The following is a 22,506-nucleotide window of genomic DNA, read 5'->3' as shown; positions in this document are numbered from 1 at the left end:
TTTTCTCACATAGCTGGCGCAAGCTTGCGCTTTTCCTTTCTGGCAGCGTGGAAATGACAGCTTGGTCCTTGGAAGGAAAATAAAGCAAATTTAGCAGAGGATGGTTTCGATCCATCGACCTCTGGGTTATGGGCCCAGCACGCTTCCGCTGCGCCACTCTGCTCCTCTGTGAAAGTGTTCTCTTTATGCAGATGAGGAGCATTCAGTGGAGTGACGTGGGCGTTCGGGACGTGAGAGGACGTTGGACAGGAAACTATGCAAATTTGAAGCATCCAACCTTCCTGCTGTAGTCAGAGGCTCTTTCTATGGACATCTGCCTCTTGGATTCCTCTCAACTTGCCCTCTTATGAAACATTTTGTGAGCTGCAGTTACCTCCGATGGCTACAAGGTGGCGCTACATTCAGGTGAGAGCACAAGTATGCCCAAAATGTTAGTGACTTTTGCCAGATTTATCGGTGGATCTTGCATATTTTTTTCAGAGGCTAGATATTGCCTAGAAATGCTTTTTAACATAGAGATGCTGGAGTTATAATGTCTGGTCGGGCCTCAGCCCTTTCATTGTCTGCCCACTGTAACATATTTATTACCAGCACATGTGAGTGGTGACTCTGCTTTATGGAACTTATCATATATTAGGGCAATGAATATAGCAGAAGGGGCGATCGAGATGTTTGCCTACGTATTTGTTTATTTTTTTATATCTGGCTGATTAATCTGTTCATGATATTTCCATTTTGTGACATATTGCATTAAAATATATCCAGCTTGCAGAATATATAAGGATTTGTACTGCGTTGGCCGGGAATCGAACCCGGGTCAACTGCTTGGAAGGCAGCTATGCTCACCACTATACCACCAACGCCCTATGATCTGTATGCTCTCGGTTCTAAACATTACGACCCTGAGTGCAATGTCTATCTTGCACCAGCTTCAACGGTGCATTTGGTTTAGATACCAACATGAAAAGCAGTAGAAAGTTTTTAGCAGAGGGTAAGGAACTGGGATTGAAACCAAGGTCAAAGCTGTGCGGAAGAGAAGAATGGAAAGCAGTAGTACAAATAATAGATATGAACATATAGATGCAGCATGGGAAGCAAAGCAGGGAAGAGAAAGAGAGAACATTCCAGGAAATGCCCAGGAGATAGATAATAGCACAACTAAAAGGGAAGAATGAAATTCAAAGCATGCCCAGAAAAGTGTTTGAAGGTCCCACCAGTCATTTATGCTTATTATTGTGTGTCTTTACTTTCAAAGTACAGGGTGGATCCTTTTACGATCCCTCTCTTGTATTTCAGCAGACACAGATAGTTGAGAAGTCTTTTCTCACATAGCTGGCAAAAGCTTGCGCTTTTACTTGCTGGCAGCCTGGGAATGACAGCTTGGTCCTTGGAAGAAAAATCAAGCAAAATTAGCAGAGGATGGTTTCGATCCATCGACCTCTGGGTTATGGGCCCAGCACGCTTCCGCTGCGCCACTCTGCTCCGTTGTGAAAGTGCTCTCTTTATGCAAATAAGGAGCATTCAGCAGAGTAGAGTGGGATTGGTCGGGCTCTCACCTCATTTGCCTAAGTATATCGCAAGGCATGCTGGGTGCAGAAAAACTTAATCTTCCCCTCTCACAATCAGTCATAACTGAAAGCCAGACACTCTCAGGCACTAGCCGTTTCAAACATTTATCAAGACAGCAGCTCTTGAACCCTCTATATCTCTCTCTGTGATACTAGCGCTAACATGCTCAGGATTTGGCTTTACCTGGGAGCCAGAGATCTACCCGGTGAGGGCTTGCCCGGTGTGAGGCTTTTGAGCGTTTGGGAGCGTTCGGGACGTTGGACAGGAAACTATGCAAATTTCAAGCATCCAACCTTCCTGCTGCAGTGAGAGGCTCTTTCCATGGACATCTGCCTCTTGGATTCCTCTCAACTTGCCTTCTGATAAAACATTTTGTGAGCTGCAGTTACCTTCGACAGCTACGAGGTGGCGCTACATTCAGGTCAGAGCACAAGTATGCAAAAATGTTACGGACTTTGGCCAGATTTATCGGTGGGTCTTGCATATTTTTTTCAGAGGCTAGAAATTGCCTAGAAATGCTTTTTAACATAGAGATGCTGGAGGTATAATGTCTGGTCGGGCCTCAGCCCTTTCATTGCCTGCCCAAAATAACATATTTATTACCAGCACATGTGAATGGCGACTCTGCTTTATGAAACTTATCATATATTAGGACAATGAATATAGCAGAAGGGGCGATTGAGATGTTTGCCTACGTATTTTTTAATTTCTATATATATGGCTGATTAATCTGTTCATGATATTTCCATTTTGTGACATGTTGAACTAAAATATATCCTGCTTGCAGAATACATAAGTATTTGCACTGCGTTGGCCGGGAATCGAACCCGGGTCAACTGCATGGAAGGCAGCTATGCTCACCACTATACCACCAACGCCCTCTGTCATTTATGCTTATTATTGTGTCTCTTTACTTTCAAAGTAAAGGGTGGATCCTTTGACGATCCCTCTCTTGTATTTCAGCAGACACAGATAGTTGAGAAGTCTTTTCTCACATAGCTGGCGCAAGCTTGCGCTTTTCCTTTCTGGCAGCGTGGAAATGACAGCTTGGTCCTTGGAAGGAAAATAAAGCAAATTTAGCAGAGGATGGTTTCGATCCATCGACCTCTGGGTTATGGGCCCAGCACGCTTCCGCTGCGCCACTCTGCTCCTCTGTGAAAGTGTTCTCTTTATGCAGATGAGGAGCATTCAGTGGAGTGACGTGGGCGTTCGGGACGTGAGAGGACGTTGGACAGGAAACTATGCAAATTTGAAGCATCCAACCTTCCTGCTGTAGTCAGAGGCTCTTTCTATGGACATCTGCCTCTTGGATTCCTCTCAACTTGCCCTCTTATGAAACATTTTGTGAGCTGCAGTTACCTCCGATGGCTACAAGGTGGCGCTACATTCAGGTGAGAGCACAAGTATGCCCAAAATGTTAGTGACTTTTGCCAGATTTATCGGTGGATCTTGCATATTTTTTTCAGAGGCTAGATATTGCCTAGAAATGCTTTTTAACATAGAGATGCTGGAGTTATAATGTCTGGTCGGGCCTCAGCCCTTTCATTGTCTGCCCACTGTAACATATTTATTACCAGCACATGTGAGTGGTGACTCTGCTTTATGGAACTTATCATATATTAGGGCAATGAATATAGCAGAAGGGGCGATCGAGATGTTTGCCTACGTATTTGTTTATTTTTTTATATCTGGCTGATTAATCTGTTCATGATATTTCCATTTTGTGACATATTGCATTAAAATATATCCAGCTTGCAGAATATATAAGTATTTGTACTGCGTTGGCCGGGAATCGAACCCGGGTCAACTGCTTGGAAGGCAGCTATGCTCACCACTATACCACCAACGCCCTATGATCTGTATGCTCTCGGTTCTAAACATTACGACCCTGAGTGCAATGTCTATCTTGCACCAGCTTCAACGGTGCATTTGGTTTAGATACCAACATGAAAAGCAGTAGAAAGTTTTTAGCAGAGGGTAAGGAACTGGGATTGAAACCAAGGTCAAAGCTGTGCGGAAGAGAAGAATGGAAAGCAGTAGTACAAATAATAGATATGAACATATAGATGCAGCATGGGAAGCAAAGCAGGGAAGAGAAAGAGAGAACATTCCAGGAAATGCCCAGGAGATAGATAATAGCACAACTAAAAGGGAAGAATGAAATTCAAAGCATGCCCAGAAAAGTGTTTGAAGGTCCCACCAGTCATTTATGCTTATTATTGTGTGTCTTTACTTTCAAAGTACAGGGTGGATCCTTTTACGATCCCTCTCTTGTATTTCAGCAGACACAGATAGTTGAGAAGTCTTTTCTCACATAGCTGGCAAAAGCTTGCGCTTTTACTTGCTGGCAGCCTGGGAATGACAGCTTGGTCCTTGGAAGAAAAATCAAGCAAAATTAGCAGAGGATGGTTTCGATCCATCGACCTCTGGGTTATGGGCCCAGCACGCTTCCGCTGCGCCACTCTGCTCCGTTGTGAAAGTGTTCTCTTTATGCAAATAAGGAGCATTCAGCAGAGTAGAGTGGGATTGGTCGGGCTCTCACCTCATTTGCCTAAGTATATCGCAAGGCATGCTGGGTGCAGAAAAACTTAATCTTCCCCTCTCACAATCAGTCATAACTGAAAGCCAGACACTCTCAGGCACTAGCCGTTTCAAACATTTATCAAGACAGCAGCTCTTGAACCCTCTATATCTCTCTCTGTGATACTAGCGCTAACATGCTCAGGATTTGGCTTTACCTGGGAGCCAGAGATCTACCCGGTGAGGGCTTGCCCGGTGTGAGGCTTTTGAGCGTTTGGGAGCGTTGTGGACGTTGGACAGGAAACTATGCAAATTTCAAGCATCCAACCTTCCTGCTGCAGTGAGAGGCTCTTTCCATGGACATCTGCCTCTTGGATTCCTCTCAACTTGCCTTCTGATAAAACATTTTGTGAGCTGCAGTTACCTTCGACAGCTACGAGGTGGCGCTACATTCAGGTCAGAGCACAAGTATGCAAAAATGTTACGGACTTTGGCCAGATTTATCGGTGGGTCTTGCATATTTTTTTCAGAGGCTAGAAATTGCCTAGAAATGCTTTTTAACATAGAGATGCTGGAGGTATAATGTCTGGTCGGGCCTCAGCCCTTTCATTGCCTGCCCAAAATAACATATTTATTACCAGCACATGTGAATGGCGACTCTGCTTTATGAAACTTATCATATATTAGGACAATGAATATAGCAGAAGGGGCGATTGAGATGTTTGCCTACGTATTTTTTAATTTCTATATATATGGCTGATTAATCTGTTCATGATATTTCCATTTTGTGACATGTTGAACTAAAATATATCCTGCTTGCAGAATACATAAGTATTTGCACTGCGTTGGCCGGGAATCGAACCCGGGTCAACTGCATGGAAGGCAGCTATGCTCACCACTATACCACCAACGCCCTCTGTCATTTATGCTTATTATTGTGTCTCTTTACTTTCAAAGTAAAGGGTGGATCCTTTGACGATCCCTCTCTTGTATTTCAGCAGACACAGATAGTTGAGAAGTCTTTTCTCACATAGCTGGCGCAAGCTTGCGCTTTTCCTTTCTGGCAGCGTGGAAATGACAGCTTGGTCCTTGGAAGGAAAATAAAGCAAATTTAGCAGAGGATGGTTTCGATCCATCGACCTCTGGGTTATGGGCCCAGCACGCTTCCGCTGCGCCACTCTGCTCCTCTGTGAAAGTGTTCTCTTTATGCAGATGAGGAGCATTCAGTGGAGTGACGTGGGCGTTCGGGACGTGAGAGGACGTTGGACAGGAAACTATGCAAATTTGAAGCATCCAACCTTCCTGCTGTAGTCAGAGGCTCTTTCTATGGACATCTGCCTCTTGGATTCCTCTCAACTTGCCCTCTTATGAAACATTTTGTGAGCTGCAGTTACCTCCGATGGCTACAAGGTGGCGCTACATTCAGGTGAGAGCACAAGTATGCCCAAAATGTTAGTGACTTTTGCCAGATTTATCGGTGGATCTTGCATATTTTTTTCAGAGGCTAGATATTGCCTAGAAATGCTTTTTAACATAGAGATGCTGGAGTTATAATGTCTGGTCGGGCCTCAGCCCTTTCATTGTCTGCCCACTGTAACATATTTATTACCAGCACATGTGAGTGGTGACTCTGCTTTATGGAACTTATCATATATTAGGGCAATGAATATAGCAGAAGGGGCGATCGAGATGTTTGCCTACGTATTTGTTTATTTTTTTATATCTGGCTGATTAATCTGTTCATGATATTTCCATTTTGTGACATATTGCATTAAAATATATCCAGCTTGCAGAATATATAAGTATTTGTACTGCGTTGGCCGGGAATCGAACCCGGGTCAACTGCTTGGAAGGCAGCTATGCTCACCACTATACCACCAACGCCCTATGATCTGTATGCTCTCGGTTCTAAACATTACGACCCTGAGTGCAATGTCTATCTTGCACCAGCTTCAACGGTGCATTTGGTTTAGATACCAACATGAAAAGCAGTAGAAAGTTTTTAGCAGAGGGTAAGGAACTGGGATTGAAACCAAGGTCAAAGCTGTGCGGAAGAGAAGAATGGAAAGCAGTAGTACAAATAATAGATATGAACATATAGATGCAGCATGGGAAGCAAAGCAGGGAAGAGAAAGAGAGAACATTCCAGGAAATGCCCAGGAGATAGATAATAGCACAACTAAAAGGGAAGAATGAAATTCAAAGCATGCCCAGAAAAGTGTTTGAAGGTCCCACCAGTCATTTATGCTTATTATTGTGTGTCTTTACTTTCAAAGTACAGGGTGGATCCTTTTACGATCCCTCTCTTGTATTTCAGCAGACACAGATAGTTGAGAAGTCTTTTCTCACATAGCTGGCAAAAGCTTGCGCTTTTACTTGCTGGCAGCCTGGGAATGACAGCTTGGTCCTTGGAAGAAAAATCAAGCAAAATTAGCAGAGGATGGTTTCGATCCATCGACCTCTGGGTTATGGGCCCAGCACGCTTCCGCTGCGCCACTCTGCTCCGTTGTGAAAGTGTTCTCTTTATGCAAATAAGGAGCATTCAGCAGAGTAGAGTGGGATTGGTCGGGCTCTCACCTCATTTGCCTAAGTATATCGCAAGGCATGCTGGGTGCAGAAAAACTTAATCTTCCCCTCTCACAATCAGTCATAACTGAAAGCCAGACACTCTCAGGCACTAGCCGTTTCAAACATTTATCAAGACAGCAGCTCTTGAACCCTCTATATCTCTCTCTGTGATACTAGCGCTAACATGCTCAGGATTTGGCTTTACCTGGGAGCCAGAGATCTACCCGGTGAGGGCTTGCCCGGTGTGAGGCTTTTGAGCGTTTGGGAGCGTTGTGGACGTTGGACAGGAAACTATGCAAATTTCAAGCATCCAACCTTCCTGCTGCAGTGAGAGGCTCTTTCCATGGACATCTGCCTCTTGGATTCCTCTCAACTTGCCTTCTGATAAAACATTTTGTGAGCTGCAGTTACCTTCGACAGCTACGAGGTGGCGCTACATTCAGGTCAGAGCACAAGTATGCAAAAATGTTACGGACTTTGGCCAGATTTATCGGTGGGTCTTGCATATTTTTTTCAGAGGCTAGAAATTGCCTAGAAATGCTTTTTAACATAGAGATGCTGGAGGTATAATGTCTGGTCGGGCCTCAGCCCTTTCATTGCCTGCCCAAAATAACATATTTATTACCAGCACATGTGAATGGCGACTCTGCTTTATGAAACTTATCATATATTAGGACAATGAATATAGCAGAAGGGGCGATTGAGATGTTTGCCTACGTATTTTTTAATTTCTATATATATGGCTGATTAATCTGTTCATGATATTTCCATTTTGTGACATGTTGAACTAAAATATATCCTGCTTGCAGAATACATAAGTATTTGCACTGCGTTGGCCGGGAATCGAACCCGGGTCAACTGCATGGAAGGCAGCTATGCTCACCACTATACCACCAACGCCCTCTGTCATTTATGCTTATTATTGTGTCTCTTTACTTTCAAAGTAAAGGGTGGATCCTTTGACGATCCCTCTCTTGTATTTCAGCAGACACAGATAGTTGAGAAGTCTTTTCTCACATAGCTGGCGCAAGCTTGCGCTTTTCCTTTCTGGCAGCGTGGAAATGACAGCTTGGTCCTTGGAAGGAAAATAAAGCAAATTTAGCAGAGGATGGTTTCGATCCATCGACCTCTGGGTTATGGGCCCAGCACGCTTCCGCTGCGCCACTCTGCTCCTCTGTGAAAGTGTTCTCTTTATGCAGATGAGGAGCATTCAGTGGAGTGACGTGGGCGTTCGGGACGTGAGAGGACGTTGGACAGGAAACTATGCAAATTTGAAGCATCCAACCTTCCTGCTGTAGTCAGAGGCTCTTTCTATGGACATCTGCCTCTTGGATTCCTCTCAACTTGCCCTCTTATGAAACATTTTGTGAGCTGCAGTTACCTCCGATGGCTACAAGGTGGCCCTACATTCAGGTGAGAGCACAAGTATGCCCAAAATGTTAGTGACTTTTGCCAGATTTATCGGTGGATCTTGCATATTTTTTTCAGAGGCTAGATATTGCCTAGAAATTCTTTTTAACATAGAGATGCTGGAGTTATAATGTCTGGTCGGGCCTCAGCCCTTTCATTGTCTGCCCACTGTAACATATTTATTACCAGCACATGTGAGTGGTGACTCTGCTTTATGGAACTTATCATATATTAGGGCAATGAATATAGCAGAAGGGGCGATCGAGATGTTTGCCTACGTATTTGTTTATTTTTTTATATCTGGCTGATTAATCTGTTCATGATATTTCCATTTTGTGACATATTGCATTAAAATATATCCAGCTTGCAGAATATATAAGTATTTGTACTGCGTTGGCCGGGAATCGAACCCGGGTCAACTGCTTGGAAGGCAGCTATGCTCACCACTATACCACCAACGCCCTATGATCTGTATGCTCTCGGTTCTAAACATTACGACCCTGAGTGCAATGTCTATCTTGCACCAGCTTCAACGGTGCATTTGGTTTAGATACCAACATGAAAAGCAGTAGAAAGTTTTTAGCAGAGGGTAAGGAACTGGGATTGAAACCAAGGTCAAAGCTGTGCGGAAGAGAAGAATGGAAAGCAGTAGTACAAATAATAGATATGAACATATAGATGCAGCATGGGAAGCAAAGCAGGGAAGAGAAAGAGAGAACATTCCAGGAAATGCCCAGGAGATAGATAATAGCACAACTAAAAGGGAAGAATGAAATTCAAAGCATGCCCAGAAAAGTGTTTGAAGGTCCCACCAGTCATTTATGCTTATTATTGTGTGTCTTTACTTTCAAAGTACAGGGTGGATCCTTTTACGATCCCTCTCTTGTATTTCAGCCGACACAGATAGTTGAGAAGTCTTTTCTCACATAGCTGGCAAAAGCTTGCGCTTTTACTTGCTGGCAGCCTGGGAATGACAGCTTGGTCCTTGGAAGAAAAATCAAGCAAAATTAGCAGAGGATGGTTTCGATCCATCGACCTCTGGGTTATGGGCCCAGCACGCTTCCGCTGCGCCACTCTGCTCCGTTGTGAAAGTGTTCTCTTTATGCAAATAAGGAGCATTCAGCAGAGTAGAGTGGGATTGGTCGGGCTCTCACCTCATTTGCCTAAGTATATCGCAAGGCATGCTGGGTGCAGAAAAACTTAATCTTCCCCTCTCACAATCAGTCATAACTGAAAGCCAGACACTCTCAGGCACTAGCCGTTTCAAACATTTATCAAGACAGCAGCTCTTGAACCCTCTATATCTCTCTCTGTGATACTAGCGCTAACATGCTCAGGATTTGGCTTTACCTGGGAGCCAGAGATCTACCCGGTGAGGGCTTGCCCGGTGTGAGGCTTTTGAGCGTTTGGGAGCGTTCGGGACGTTGGACAGGAAACTATGCAAATTTCAAGCATCCAACCTTCCTGCTGCAGTGAGAGGCTCTTTCCATGGACATCTGCCTCTTGGATTCCTCTCAACTTGCCTTCTGATAAAACATTTTGTGAGCTGCAGTTACCTTCGACAGCTACGAGGTGGCGCTACATTCAGGTCAGAGCACAAGTATGCAAAAATGTTACGGACTTTGGCCAGATTTATCGGTGGGTCTTGCATATTTTTTTCAGAGGCTAGAAATTGCCTAGAAATGCTTTTTAACATAGAGATGCTGGAGGTATAATGTCTGGTCGGGCCTCAGCCCTTTCATTGCCTGCCCAAAATAACATATTTATTACCAGCACATGTGAATGGCGACTCTGCTTTATGAAACTTATCATATATTAGGACAATGAATATAGCAGAAGGGGCGATTGAGATGTTTGCCTACGTATTTTTTAATTTCTATATATATGGCTGATTAATCTGTTCATGATATTTCCATTTTGTGACATGTTGAACTAAAATATATCCTGCTTGCAGAATACATAAGTATTTGCACTGCGTTGGCCGGGAATCGAACCCGGGTCAACTGCATGGAAGGCAGCTATGCTCACCACTATACCACCAACGCCCTCTGTCATTTATGCTTATTATTGTGTCTCTTTACTTTCAAAGTAAAGGGTGGATCCTTTGACGATCCCTCTCTTGTATTTCAGCAGACACAGATAGTTGAGAAGTCTTTTCTCACATAGCTGGCGCAAGCTTGCGCTTTTCCTTTCTGGCAGCGTGGAAATGACAGCTTGGTCCTTGGAAGGAAAATAAAGCAAATTTAGCAGAGGATGGTTTCGATCCATCGACCTCTGGGTTATGGGCCCAGCACGCTTCCGCTGCGCCACTCTGCTCCTCTGTGAAAGTGTTCTCTTTATGCAGATGAGGAGCATTCAGTGGAGTGACGTGGGCGTTCGGGACGTGAGAGGACGTTGGACAGGAAACTATGCAAATTTGAAGCATCCAACCTTCCTGCTGTAGTCAGAGGCTCTTTCTATGGACATCTGCCTCTTGGATTCCTCTCAACTTGCCCTCTTATGAAACATTTTGTGAGCTGCAGTTACCTCCGATGGCTACAAGGTGGCGCTACATTCAGGTGAGAGCACAAGTATGCCCAAAATATTAGTGACTTTTGCCAGATTTATCGGTGGATCTTGCATATTTTTTTCAGAGGCTAGATATTGCCTAGAAATGCTTTTTAACATAGAGATGCTGGAGTTATAATGTCTGGTCGGGCCTCAGCCCTTTCATTGTCTGCCCACTGTAACATATTTATTACCAGCACATGTGAGTGGTGACTCTGCTTTATGGAACTTATCATATATTAGGGCAATGAATATAGCAGAAGGGGCGATCGAGATGTTTGCCTACGTATTTGTTTATTTTTTTATATCTGGCTGATTAATCTGTTCATGATATTTCCATTTTGTGACATATTGCATTAAAATATATCCAGCTTGCAGAATATATAAGTATTTGTACTGCGTTGGCCGGGAATCGAACCCGGGTCAACTGCTTGGAAGGCAGCTATGCTCACCACTATACCACCAACGCCCTATGATCTGTATGCTCTCGGTTCTAAACATTACGACCCTGAGTGCAATGTCTATCTTGCACCAGCTTCAACGGTGCATTTGGTTTAGATACCAACATGAAAAGCAGTAGAAAGTTTTTAGCAGAGGGTAAGGAACTGGGATTGAAACCAAGGTCAAAGCTGTGCGGAAGAGAAGAATGGAAAGCAGTAGTACAAATAATAGATATGAACATATAGATGCAGCATGGGAAGCAAAGCAGGGAAGAGAAAGAGAGAACATTCCAGGAAATGCCCAGGAGATAGATAATAGCACAACTAAAAGGGAAGAATGAAATTCAAAGCATGCCCAGAAAAGTGTTAGAAGGTCCCACCAATCATTTATGCTTATTATTGTGTGTCTTTACTTTCAAAGTACAGGGTGGATCCTTTTACGATCCCTCTCTTGTATTTCAGCCGACACAGATAGTTGAGAAGTCTTTTCTCACATAGCTGGCAAAAGCTTGCGCTTTTACTTGCTGGCAGCCTGGGAATGACAGCTTGGTCCTTGGAAGAAAAATCAAGCAAAATTAGCAGAGGATGGTTTCGATCCATCGACCTCTGGGTTATGGGCCCAGCACGCTTCCGCTGCGCCACTCTGCTCCGTTGTGAAAGTGTTCTCTTTATGCAAATAAGGAGCATTCAGCAGAGTAGAGTGGGATTGGTCGGGCTCTCACCTCATTTGCCTAAGTATATCGCAAGGCATGCTGGGTGCAGAAAAACTTAATCTTCCCCTCTCACAATCAGTCATAACTGAAAGCCAGACACTCTCAGGCACTAGCCGTTTCAAACATTTATCAAGACAGCAGCTCTTGAACCCTCTATATCTCTCTCTGTGATACTAGCGCTAACATGCTCAGGATTTGGCTTTACCTGGGAGCCAGAGATCTACCCGGTGAGGGCTTGCCCGGTGTGAGGCTTTTGAGCGTTTGGGAGCGTTCGGGACGTTGGACAGGAAACTATGCAAATTTCAAGCATCCAACCTTCCTGCTGCAGTGAGAGGCTCTTTCCATGGACATCTGCCTCTTGGATTCCTCTCAACTTGCCTTCTGATAAAACATTTTGTGAGCTGCAGTTACCTTCGACAGCTACGAGGTGGCGCTACATTCAGGTCAGAGCACAAGTATGCAAAAATGTTACGGACTTTGGCCAGATTTATCGGTGGGTCTTGCATATTTTTTTCAGAGGCTAGAAATTGCCTAGAAATGCTTTTTAACATAGAGATGCTGGAGGTATAATGTCTGGTCGGGCCTCAGCCCTTTCATTGCCTGCCCAAAATAACATATTTATTACCAGCACATGTGAATGGCGACTCTGCTTTATGAAACTTATCATATATTAGGACAATGAATATAGCAGAAGGGGCGATTGAGATGTTTGCCTACGTATTTTTTAATTTCTATATATATGGCTGATTAATCTGTTCATGATATTTCCATTTTGTGACATGTTGAACTAAAATATATCCTGCTTGCAGAATACATAAGTATTTGCACTGCGTTGGCCGGGAATCGAACCCGGGTCAACTGCATGGAAGGCAGCTATGCTCACCACTATACCACCAACGCCCTCTGTCATTTATGCTTATTATTGTGTCTCTTTACTTTCAAAGTAAAGGGTGGATCCTTTGACGATCCCTCTCTTGTATTTCAGCAGACACAGATAGTTGAGAAGTCTTTTCTCACATAGCTGGCGCAAGCTTGCGCTTTTCCTTTCTGGCAGCGTGGAAATGACAGCTTGGTCCTTGGAAGGAAAATAAAGCAAATTTAGCAGAGGATGGTTTCGATCCATCGACCTCTGGGTTATGGGCCCAGCACGCTTCCGCTGCGCCACTCTGCTCCTCTGTGAAAGTGTTCTCTTTATGCAGATGAGGAGCATTCAGTGGAGTGACGTGGGCGTTCGGGACGTGAGAGGACGTTGGACAGGAAACTATGCAAATTTGAAGCATCCAACCTTCCTGCTGTAGTCAGAGGCTCTTTCTATGGACATCTGCCTCTTGGATTCCTCTCAACTTGCCCTCTTATGAAACATTTTGTGAGCTGCAGTTACCTCCGATGGCTACAAGGTGGCGCTACATTCAGGTGAGAGCACAAGTATGCCCAAAATGTTAGTGACTTTTGCCAGATTTATCGGTGGATCTTGCATATTTTTTTCAGAGGCTAGATATTGCCTAGAAATGCTTTTTAACATAGAGATGCTGGAGTTATAATGTCTGGTCGGGCCTCAGCCCTTTCATTGTCTGCCCACTGTAACATATTTATTACCAGCACATGTGAGTGGTGACTCTGCTTTATGGAACTTATCATATATTAGGGCAATGAATATAGCAGAAGGGGCGATCGAGATGTTTGCCTACGTATTTGTTTATTTTTTTATATCTGGCTGATTAATCTGTTCATGATATTTCCATTTTGTGACATATTGCATTAAAATATATCCAGCTTGCAGAATATATAAGTATTTGTACTGCGTTGGCCGGGAATCGAACCCGGGTCAACTGCTTGGAAGGCAGCTATGCTCACCACTATACCACCAACGCCCTATGATCTGTATGCTCTCGGTTCTAAACATTACGACCCTGAGTGCAATGTCTATCTTGCACCAGCTTCAACGGTGCATTTGGTTTAGATACCAACATGAAAAGCAGTAGAAAGTTTTTAGCAGAGGGTAAGGAACTGGGATTGAAACCAAGGTCAAAGCTGTGCGGAAGAGAAGAATGGAAAGCAGTAGTACAAATAATAGATATGAACATATAGATGCAGCATGGGAAGCAAAGCAGGGAAGAGAAAGAGAGAACATTCCAGGAAATGCCCAGGAGATAGATAATAGCACAACTAAAAGGGAAGAATGAAATTCAAAGCATGCCCAGAAAAGTGTTTGAAGGTCCCACCAGTCATTTATGCTTATTATTGTGTGTCTTTACTTTCAAAGTACAGGGTGGATCCTTTTACGATCCCTCTCTTGTATTTCAGCAGACACAGATAGTTGAGAAGTCTTTTCTCACATAGCTGGCAAAAGCTTGCGCTTTTACTTGCTGGCAGCCTGGGAATGACAGCTTGGTCCTTGGAAGAAAAATCAAGCAAAATTAGCAGAGGATGGTTTCGATCCATCGACCTCTGGGTTATGGGCCCAGCACGCTTCCGCTGCGCCACTCTGCTCCGTTGTGAAAGTGTTCTCTTTATGCAAATAAGGAGCATTCAGCAGAGTAGAGTGGGATTGGTCGGGCTCTCACCTCATTTGCCTAAGTATATCGCAAGGCATGCTGGGTGCAGAAAAACTTAATCTTCCCCTCTCACAATCAGTCATAACTGAAAGCCAGACACTCTCAGGCACTAGCCGTTTCAAACATTTATCAAGACAGCAGCTCTTGAACCCTCTATATCTCTCTCTGTGATACTAGCGCTAACATGCTCAGGATTTGGCTTTACCTGGGAGCCAGAGATCTACCCGGTGAGGGCTTGCCCGGTGTGAGGCTTTTGAGCGTTTGGGAGCGTTGTGGACGTTGGACAGGAAACTATGCAAATTTCAAGCATCCAACCTTCCTGCTGCAGTGAGAGGCTCTTTCCATGGACATCTGCCTCTTGGATTCCTCTCAACTTGCCTTCTGATAAAACATTTTGTGAGCTGCAGTTACCTTCGACAGCTACGAGGTGGCGCTACATTCAGGTCAGAGCACAAGTATGCAAAAATGTTACGGACTTTGGCCAGATTTATCGGTGGGTCTTGCATATTTTTTTCAGAGGCTAGAAATTGCCTAGAAATGCTTTTTAACATAGAGATGCTGGAGGTATAATGTCTGGTCGGGCCTCAGCCCTTTCATTGCCTGCCCAAAATAACATATTTATTACCAGCACATGTGAATGGCGACTCTGCTTTATGAAACGTATCATATATTAGGACAATGAATATAGCAGAAGGGGCGATTGAGATGTTTGCCTACGTATTTTTTAATTTCTATATATATGGCTGATTAATCTGTTCATGATATTTCCATTTTGTGACATGTTGAACTAAAATATATCCTGCTTGCAGAATACATAAGTATTTGCACTGCGTTGGCCGGGAATCGAACCTGGGTCAACTGCATGGAAGGCAGCTATGCTCACCACTATACCACCAACGCCCTCTGTCATTTATGCTTATTATTGTGTCTCTTTACTTTCAAAGTAAAGGGTGGATCCTTTGACGATCCCTCTCTTGTATTTCAGCAGACACAGATAGTTGAGAAGTCTTTTCTCACATAGCTGGCGCAAGCTTGCGCTTTTCCTTTCTGGCAGCGTGGAAATGACAGCTTGGTCCTTGGAAGGAAAATAAAGCAAATTTAGCAGAGGATGGTTTCGATCCATCGACCTCTGGGTTATGGGCCCAGCACGCTTCCGCTGCGCCACTCTGCTCCTCTGTGAAAGTGTTCTCTTTATGCAGATGAGGAGCATTCAGTGGAGTGACGTGGGCGTTCGGGACGTGAGAGGACGTTGGACAGGAAACTATGCAAATTTGAAGCATCCAACCTTCCTGCTGTAGTCAGAGGCTCTTTCTATGGACATCTGCCTCTTGGATTCCTCTCAACTTGCCCTCTTATGAAACATTTTGTGAGCTGCAGTTACCTCCGATGGCTACAAGGTGGCCCTACATTCAGGTGAGAGCACAAGTATGCCCAAAATGTTAGTGACTTTTGCCAGATTTATCGGTGGATCTTGCATATTTTTTTCAGAGGCTAGATATTGCCTAGAAATGCTTTTTAACATAGAGATGCTGGAGTTATAATGTCTGGTCGGGCCTCAGCCCTTTCATTGTCTGCCCACTGTAACATATTTATTACCAGCACATGTGAGTGGTGACTCTGCTTTATGGAACTTATCATATATTAGGGCAATGAATATAGCAGAAGGGGCGATCGAGATGTTTGCCTACGTATTTGTTTATTTTTTTATATCTGGCTGATTAATCTGTTCATGATATTTCCATTTTGTGACATATTGCATTAAAATATATCCAGCTTGCAGAATATATAAGTATTTGTACTGCGTTGGCCGGGAATCGAACCCGGGTCAACTGCTTGGAAGGCAGCTATGCTCACCACTATACCACCAACGCCCTATGATCTGTATGCTCTCGGTTCTAAACATTACGACCCTGAGTGCAATGTCTATCTTGCACCAGCTTCAACGGTGCATTTGGTTTAGATACCAACATGAAAAGCAGTAGAAAGTTTTTAGCAGAGGGTAAGGAACTGGGATTGAAACCAAGGTCAAAGCTGTGCGGAAGAGAAGAATGGAAAGCAGTAGTACAAATAATAGATATGAACATATAGATGCAGCATGGGAAGCAAAGCAGGGAAGAGAAAGAGAGAACATTCCAGGAAATGCCCAGGAGATAGATAATAGCACAACTAAAAGGGAAGAATGAAATTCAAAGCATGCCCAGAAAAGTGTTTGAAGGTCCCACCAGTCATTTATGCTTATTATTGTGTGTCTTTACTTTCAAAGTACAGGGTGGATCCTTTTACGATCCCTCTCTTGTATTTCAGCCGACACAGATAGTTGAGAAGTCTTTTCTCACATAGCTGGCAAAAGCTTGCGCTTTTACTTGCTGGCAGCCTGGGAATGACAGCTTGGTCCTTGGAAGAAAAATCAAGCAAAATTAGCAGAGGATGGTTTCGATCCATCGACCTCTGGGTTATGGGCCCAGCACGCTTCCGCTGCGCCACTCTGCTCCGTTGTGAAAGTGTTCTCTTTATGCAAATAAGGAGCATTCAGCAGAGTAGAGTGGGATTGGTCGGGCTCTCACCTCATTTGCCTAAGTATATCGCAAGGCATGCTGGGTGCAGAAAAACTTAATCTTCCCCTCTCACAATCAGTCATAACTGAAAGCCAGACACTCTCAGGCACTAGCCGTTTCAAACATTTATCAAGACAGCAGCTCTTGAACCCTCTATATCTCTCTCTGTGATACTAGCGCTAACATGCTCAGGATTTGGCTTTACCTGGGAGCCAGAGATCTACCCGGTGAGGGCTTGCCCGGTGTGAGGCTTTTGAGCGTTTGGGAGCGTTCGGGACGTTGGACAGGAAACTATGCAAATTTCAAGCATCCAACCTTCCTGCTGCAGTGAGAGGCTCTTTCCATGGACATCTGCCTCTTGGATTCCTCTCAACTTGCCTTCTGATAAAACATTTTGTGAGCTGCAGTTACCTTCGACAGCTACGAGGTGGCGCTACATTCAGGTCAGAGCACAAGTATGCAAAAATGTTACGGACTTTGGCCAGATTTATCGGTGGGTCTTGCATATTTTTTTCAGAGGCTAGAAATTGCCTAGAAATGCTTTTTAACATAGAGATGCTGGAGGTATAATGTCTGGTCGGGCCTCAGCCCTTTCATTGCCTGCCCAAAATAACATATTTATTACCAGCACATGTGAATGGCGACTCTGCTTTATGAAACTTATCATATATTAGGACAATGAATATAGCAGAAGGGGCGATTGAGATGTTTGCCTACGTATTTTTTAATTTCTATATATATGGCTGATTAATCTGTTCATGATATTTCCATTTTGTGACATGTTGAACTAAAATATATCCTGCTTGCAGAATACATAAGTATTTGCACTGCGTTGGCCGGGAATCGAACCCGGGTCAACTGCTTGGAAGGCAGCTATGCTCACCACTATACCACCAACGCCCTCTGTCATTTATGCTTATTATTGTGTCTCTTTACTTTCAAAGTAAAGGGTGGATCCTTTGACGATCCCTCTCTTGTATTTCAGCAGACACAGATAGTTGAGAAGTCTTTTCTCACATAGCTGGCGCAAGCTTGTGCTTTTCCTTTCTGGCAGCGTGGAAATGACAGCTTGGTCCTTGGAAGGAAAATAAAGCAAATTTAGCAGAGGATGGTTTCGATCCATCGACCTCTGGGTTATGGGCCCAGCACGCTTCCGCTGCGCCACTCTGCTCCTCTGTGAAAGTGTTCTCTTTATGCAGATGAGGAGCATTCAGTGGAGTGACGTGGGCGTTCGGGACGTGAGAGGACGTTGGACAGGAAACTATGCAAATTTGAAGCATCCAACCTTCCTGCTGTAGTCAGAGGCTCTTTCTATGGACATCTGCCTCTTGGATTCCTCTCAACTTGCCCTCTTATGAAACATTTTGTGAGCTGCAGTTACCTCCGATGGCTACAAGGTGGCGCTACATTCAGGTGAGAGCACAAGTATGCCCAAAATGTTAGTGACTTTTGCCAGATTTATCGGTGGATCTTGCATATTTTTTTCAGAGGCTAGATATTGCCTAGAAATGCTTTTTAACATAGAGATGCTGGAGTTATAATGTCTGGTCGGGCCTCAGCCCTTTCATTGTCTGCCCACTGTAACATATTTATTACCAGCACATGTGAGTGGTGACTCTGCTTTATGGAACTTATCATATATTAGGGCAATGAATATAGCAGAAGGGGCGATCGAGATGTTTGCCTACGTATTTGTTTATTTTTTTATATCTGGCTGATTAATCTGTTCATGATATTTCCATTTTGTGACATATTGCATTAAAATATATCCAGCTTGCAGAATATATAAGTATTTGTACTGCGTTGGCCGGGAATCGAACCCGGGTCAACTGCTTGGAAGGCAGCTATGCTCACCACTATACCACCAACGCCCTATGATCTGTATGCTCTCGGTTCTAAACATTACGACCCTGAGTGCAATGTCTATCTTGCACCAGCTTCAACGGTGCATTTGGTTTAGATACCAACATGAAAAGCAGTAGAAAGTTTTTAGCAGAGGGTAAGGAACTGGGATTGAAACCAAGGTCAAAGCTGTGCGGAAGAGAAGAATGGAAAGCAGTAGTACAAATAATAGATATGAACATATAGATGCAGCATGGGAAGCAAAGCAGGGAAGAGAAAGAGAGAACATTCCAGGAAATGCCCAGGAGATAGATAATAGCACAACTAAAAGGGAAGAATGAAATTCAAAGCATGCCCAGAAAAGTGTTTGAAGGTCCCACCAGTCATTTATGCTTATTATTGTGTGTCTTTACTTTCAAAGTACAGGGTGGATCCTTTTACGATCCCTCTCTTGTATTTCAGCAGACACAGATAGTTGAGAAGTCTTTTCTCACATAGCTGGCAAAAGCTTGCGCTTTTACTTGCTGGCAGCCTGGGAATGACAGCTTGGTCCTTGGAAGAAAAATCAAGCAAAATTAGCAGAGGATGGTTTCGATCCATCGACCTCTGGGTTATGGGCCCAGCACGCTTCCGCTGCGCCACTCTGCTCCGTTGTGAAAGTGTTCTCTTTATGCAAATAAGGAGCATTCAGCAGAGTAGAGTGGGATTGGTCGGGCTCTCACCTCATTTGCCTAAGTATATCGCAAGGCATGCTGGGTGCAGAAAAACTTAATCTTCCCCTCTAACAATCAGTCATAACTGAAAGCCAGACACTCTCAGGCACTAGCCGTTTCAAACATTTATCAAGACAGCAGCTCTTGAACCCTCTATATCTCTCTCTGTGATACTAGCGCTAACATGCTCAGGATTTGGCTTTACCTGGGAGCCAGAGATCTACCCGGTGAGGGCTTGCCCGGTGTGAGGCTTTTGAGCGTTTGGGAGCGTTCGGGACGTTGGACAGGAAACTATGCAAATTTCAAGCATCCAACCTTCCTGCTGCAGTGAGAGGCTCTTTCCATGGACATCTGCCTCTTGGATTCCTCTCAACTTGCCTTCTGATAAAACATTTTGTGAGCTGCAGTTACCTTCGACAGCTACGAGGTGGCGCTACATTCAGGTCAGAGCACAAGTATGCAAAAATGTTACGGACTTTGGCCAGATTTATCGGTGGGTCTTGCATATTTTTTTCAGAGGCTAGAAATTGCCTAGAAATGCTTTTTAACATAGAGATGCTGGAGGTATAATGTCTGGTCGGGCCTCAGCCCTTTCATTGCCTGCCCAAAATAACATATTTATTACCAGCACATGTGAATGGCGACTCTGCTTTATGAAACTTATCATATATTAGGACAATGAATATAGCAGAAGGGGCGATTGAGATGTTTGCCTACGTATTTTTTAATTTCTATATATATGGCTGATTAATCTGTTCATGATATTTCCATTTTGTGACATGTTGAACTAAAATATATCCTGCTTGCAGAATACATAAGTATTTGCACTGCGTTGGCCGGGAATCGAACCCGGGTCAACTGCATGGAAGGCAGCTATGCTCACCACTATACCACCAACGCCCTCTGTCATTTATGCTTATTATTGTGTCTCTTTACTTTCAAAGTAAAGGGTGGATCCTTTGACGATCCCTCTCTTGTATTTCAGCAGACACAGATAGTTGAGAAGTCTTTTCTCACATAGCTGGCGCAAGCTTGCGCTTTTCCTTTCTGGCAGCGTGGAAATGACAGCTTGGTCCTTGGAAGGAAAATAAAGCAAATTTAGCAGAGGATGGTTTCGATCCATCGACCTCTGGGTTATAGGCCCAGCACGCTTCCGCTGCGCCACTCTGCTCCTCTGTGAAAGTGTTCTCTTTATGCAGATGAGGAGCATTCAGTGGAGTGACGTGGGCGTTCGGGACGTGAGAGGACGTTGGACAGGAAACTATGCAAATTTGAAGCATCCAACCTTCCTGCTGTAGTCAGAGGCTCTTTCTATGGACATCTGCCTCTTGGATTCCTCTCAACTTGCCCTCTTATGAAACATTTTGTGAGCTGCAGTTACCTCCGATGGCTACAAGGTGGCGCTACATTCAGGTGAGAGCACAAGTATGCCCAAAATGTTAGTGACTTTTGCCAGATTTATCGGTGGATCTTGCATATTTTTTTCAGAGGCTAGATATTGCCTAGAAATGCTTTTTAACATAGAGATGCTGGAGTTATAATGTCTGGTCGGGCCTCAGCCCTTTCATTGTCTGCCCACTGTAACATATTTATTACCAGCACATGTGAGTGGTGACTCTGCTTTATGGAACTTATCATATATTAGGGCAATGAATATAGCAGAAGGGGCGATCGAGATGTTTGCCTACGTATTTGTTTATTTTTTTATATCTGGCTGATTAATCTGTTCATGATATTTCCATTTTGTGACATATTGCATTAAAATATATCCAGCTTGCAGAATATATAAGTATTTGTACTGCGTTGGCCGGGAATCGAACCCGGGTCAACTGCTTGGAAGGCAGCTATGCTCACCACTATACCACCAACGCCCTATGATCTGTATGCTCTCGGTTCTAAACATTACGACCCTGAGTGCAATGTCTATCTTGCACCAGCTTCAACGGTGCATTTGGTTTAGATACCAACATGAAAAGCAGTAGAAAGTTTTTAGCAGAGGGTAAGGAACTGGGATTGAAACCAAGGTCAAAGCTGTGCGGAAGAGAAGAATGGAAAGCAGTAGTACAAATAATAGATATGAACATATAGATGCAGCATGGGAAGCAAAGCAGGGAAGAGAAAGAGAGAACATTCCAGGAAATGCCCAGGAGATAGATAATAGCACAACTAAAAGGGAAGAATGAAATTCAAAGCATGCCCAGAAAAGTGTTTGAAGGTCCCACCAGTCATTTATGCTTATTATTGTGTGTCTTTACTTTCAAAGTACAGGGTGGATCCTTTTACGATCCCTCTCTTGTATTTCAGCAGACACAGATAGTTGAGAAGTCTTTTCTCACATAGCTGGCAAAAGCTTGCGCTTTTACTTGCTGGCAGCCTGGGAATGACAGCTTGGTCCTTGGAAGAAAAATCAAGCAAAATTAGCAGAGGATGGTTTCGATCCATCGACCTCTGGGTTATGGGCCCAGCACGCTTCCGCTGCGCCACTCTGCTCCGTTGTGAAAGTGCTCTCTTTATGCAAATAAGGAGCATTCAGCAGAGTAGAGTGGGATTGGTCGGGCTCTCACCTCATTTGCCTAAGTATATCGCAAGGCATGCTGGGTGCAGAAAAACTTAATCTTCCCCTCTCACAATCAGTCATAACTGAAAGCCAGACACTCTCAGGCACTAGCCGTTTCAAACATTTATCAAGACAGCAGCTCTTGAACCCTCTATATCTCTCTCTGTGATACTAGCGCTAACATGCTCAGGATTTGGCTTTACCTGGGAGCCAGAGATCTACCCGGTGAGGGCTTGCCCGGTGTGAGGCTTTTGAGCGTTTGGGAGCGTTCGGGACGTTGGACAGGAAACTATGCAAATTTCAAGCATCCAACCTTCCTGCTGCAGTGAGAGGCTCTTTCCATGGACATCTGCCTCTTGGATTCCTCTCAACTTGCCTTCTGATAAAACATTTTGTGAGCTGCAGTTACCTTCGACAGCTACGAGGTGGCGCTACATTCAGGTCAGAGCACAAGTATGCAAAAATGTTACGGACTTTGGCCAGATTTATCGGTGGGTCTTGCATATTTTTTTCAGAG

At 44.1% G+C, this 22,506-nt stretch overlaps 18 non-coding genes across 18 annotated transcripts; all 18 read right to left on the bottom strand.

The window, feature by feature from the left end:
• Positions 1–791: 791 nt before the first annotated feature.
• Positions 792–863, bottom strand: TRNAG-UCC (transfer RNA glycine (anticodon UCC)). The gene has a single exon. It is a non-coding gene; the product is annotated as a tRNA-Gly (tRNA).
• Positions 864–2,375: 1,512 nt separating this feature from the next.
• Positions 2,376–2,447, bottom strand: TRNAG-UCC (transfer RNA glycine (anticodon UCC)). The gene has a single exon. It is a non-coding gene; the product is annotated as a tRNA-Gly (tRNA).
• An 899-nt stretch (positions 2,448–3,346) lies between these two features.
• Positions 3,347–3,418, bottom strand: TRNAG-UCC (transfer RNA glycine (anticodon UCC)). The gene has a single exon. It is a non-coding gene; the product is annotated as a tRNA-Gly (tRNA).
• A 1,512-nt stretch (positions 3,419–4,930) lies between these two features.
• On the bottom strand, positions 4,931–5,002 carry TRNAG-UCC (transfer RNA glycine (anticodon UCC)). Its single transcript has one exon. It is a non-coding gene; the product is annotated as a tRNA-Gly (tRNA).
• Positions 5,003–5,901: 899 nt separating this feature from the next.
• On the bottom strand, positions 5,902–5,973 carry TRNAG-UCC (transfer RNA glycine (anticodon UCC)). Its single transcript has one exon. It is a non-coding gene; the product is annotated as a tRNA-Gly (tRNA).
• A 1,512-nt stretch (positions 5,974–7,485) lies between these two features.
• TRNAG-UCC (transfer RNA glycine (anticodon UCC)) lies at positions 7,486–7,557 on the bottom strand. The gene has a single exon. It is a non-coding gene; the product is annotated as a tRNA-Gly (tRNA).
• Positions 7,558–8,456: 899 nt separating this feature from the next.
• TRNAG-UCC (transfer RNA glycine (anticodon UCC)) lies at positions 8,457–8,528 on the bottom strand. The gene has a single exon. It is a non-coding gene; the product is annotated as a tRNA-Gly (tRNA).
• A 1,512-nt stretch (positions 8,529–10,040) lies between these two features.
• TRNAG-UCC (transfer RNA glycine (anticodon UCC)) lies at positions 10,041–10,112 on the bottom strand. Its single transcript has one exon. It is a non-coding gene; the product is annotated as a tRNA-Gly (tRNA).
• An 899-nt stretch (positions 10,113–11,011) lies between these two features.
• Positions 11,012–11,083, bottom strand: TRNAG-UCC (transfer RNA glycine (anticodon UCC)). Its single transcript has one exon. It is a non-coding gene; the product is annotated as a tRNA-Gly (tRNA).
• A 1,512-nt stretch (positions 11,084–12,595) lies between these two features.
• TRNAG-UCC (transfer RNA glycine (anticodon UCC)) lies at positions 12,596–12,667 on the bottom strand. The gene has a single exon. It is a non-coding gene; the product is annotated as a tRNA-Gly (tRNA).
• An 899-nt stretch (positions 12,668–13,566) lies between these two features.
• On the bottom strand, positions 13,567–13,638 carry TRNAG-UCC (transfer RNA glycine (anticodon UCC)). The gene has a single exon. It is a non-coding gene; the product is annotated as a tRNA-Gly (tRNA).
• Positions 13,639–15,150: 1,512 nt separating this feature from the next.
• TRNAG-UCC (transfer RNA glycine (anticodon UCC)) lies at positions 15,151–15,222 on the bottom strand. The gene has a single exon. It is a non-coding gene; the product is annotated as a tRNA-Gly (tRNA).
• Positions 15,223–16,121: 899 nt separating this feature from the next.
• Positions 16,122–16,193, bottom strand: TRNAG-UCC (transfer RNA glycine (anticodon UCC)). The gene has a single exon. It is a non-coding gene; the product is annotated as a tRNA-Gly (tRNA).
• Positions 16,194–17,705: 1,512 nt separating this feature from the next.
• On the bottom strand, positions 17,706–17,777 carry TRNAG-UCC (transfer RNA glycine (anticodon UCC)). Its single transcript has one exon. It is a non-coding gene; the product is annotated as a tRNA-Gly (tRNA).
• Positions 17,778–18,676: 899 nt separating this feature from the next.
• On the bottom strand, positions 18,677–18,748 carry TRNAG-UCC (transfer RNA glycine (anticodon UCC)). The gene has a single exon. It is a non-coding gene; the product is annotated as a tRNA-Gly (tRNA).
• Positions 18,749–20,260: 1,512 nt separating this feature from the next.
• On the bottom strand, positions 20,261–20,332 carry TRNAG-UCC (transfer RNA glycine (anticodon UCC)). The gene has a single exon. It is a non-coding gene; the product is annotated as a tRNA-Gly (tRNA).
• Positions 20,333–20,531: 199 nt separating this feature from the next.
• TRNAI-UAU (transfer RNA isoleucine (anticodon UAU)) lies at positions 20,532–20,603 on the bottom strand. The gene has a single exon. It is a non-coding gene; the product is annotated as a tRNA-Ile (tRNA).
• A 628-nt stretch (positions 20,604–21,231) lies between these two features.
• TRNAG-UCC (transfer RNA glycine (anticodon UCC)) lies at positions 21,232–21,303 on the bottom strand. Its single transcript has one exon. It is a non-coding gene; the product is annotated as a tRNA-Gly (tRNA).
• Positions 21,304–22,506: the final 1,203 nt, after the last annotated feature.

The sequence above is a fragment of the Lissotriton helveticus genome, chromosome 11, assembly GCF_964261635.1.
Source record: "Lissotriton helveticus chromosome 11, aLisHel1.1, whole genome shotgun sequence".
Classification (NCBI taxonomy): Eukaryota; Metazoa; Chordata; class Amphibia; order Caudata; family Salamandridae; genus Lissotriton; species Lissotriton helveticus.
The sequence above is the reverse complement of the archived record's forward strand: the minus strand, read 5'-3'. Positions and strand labels throughout refer to the sequence as shown.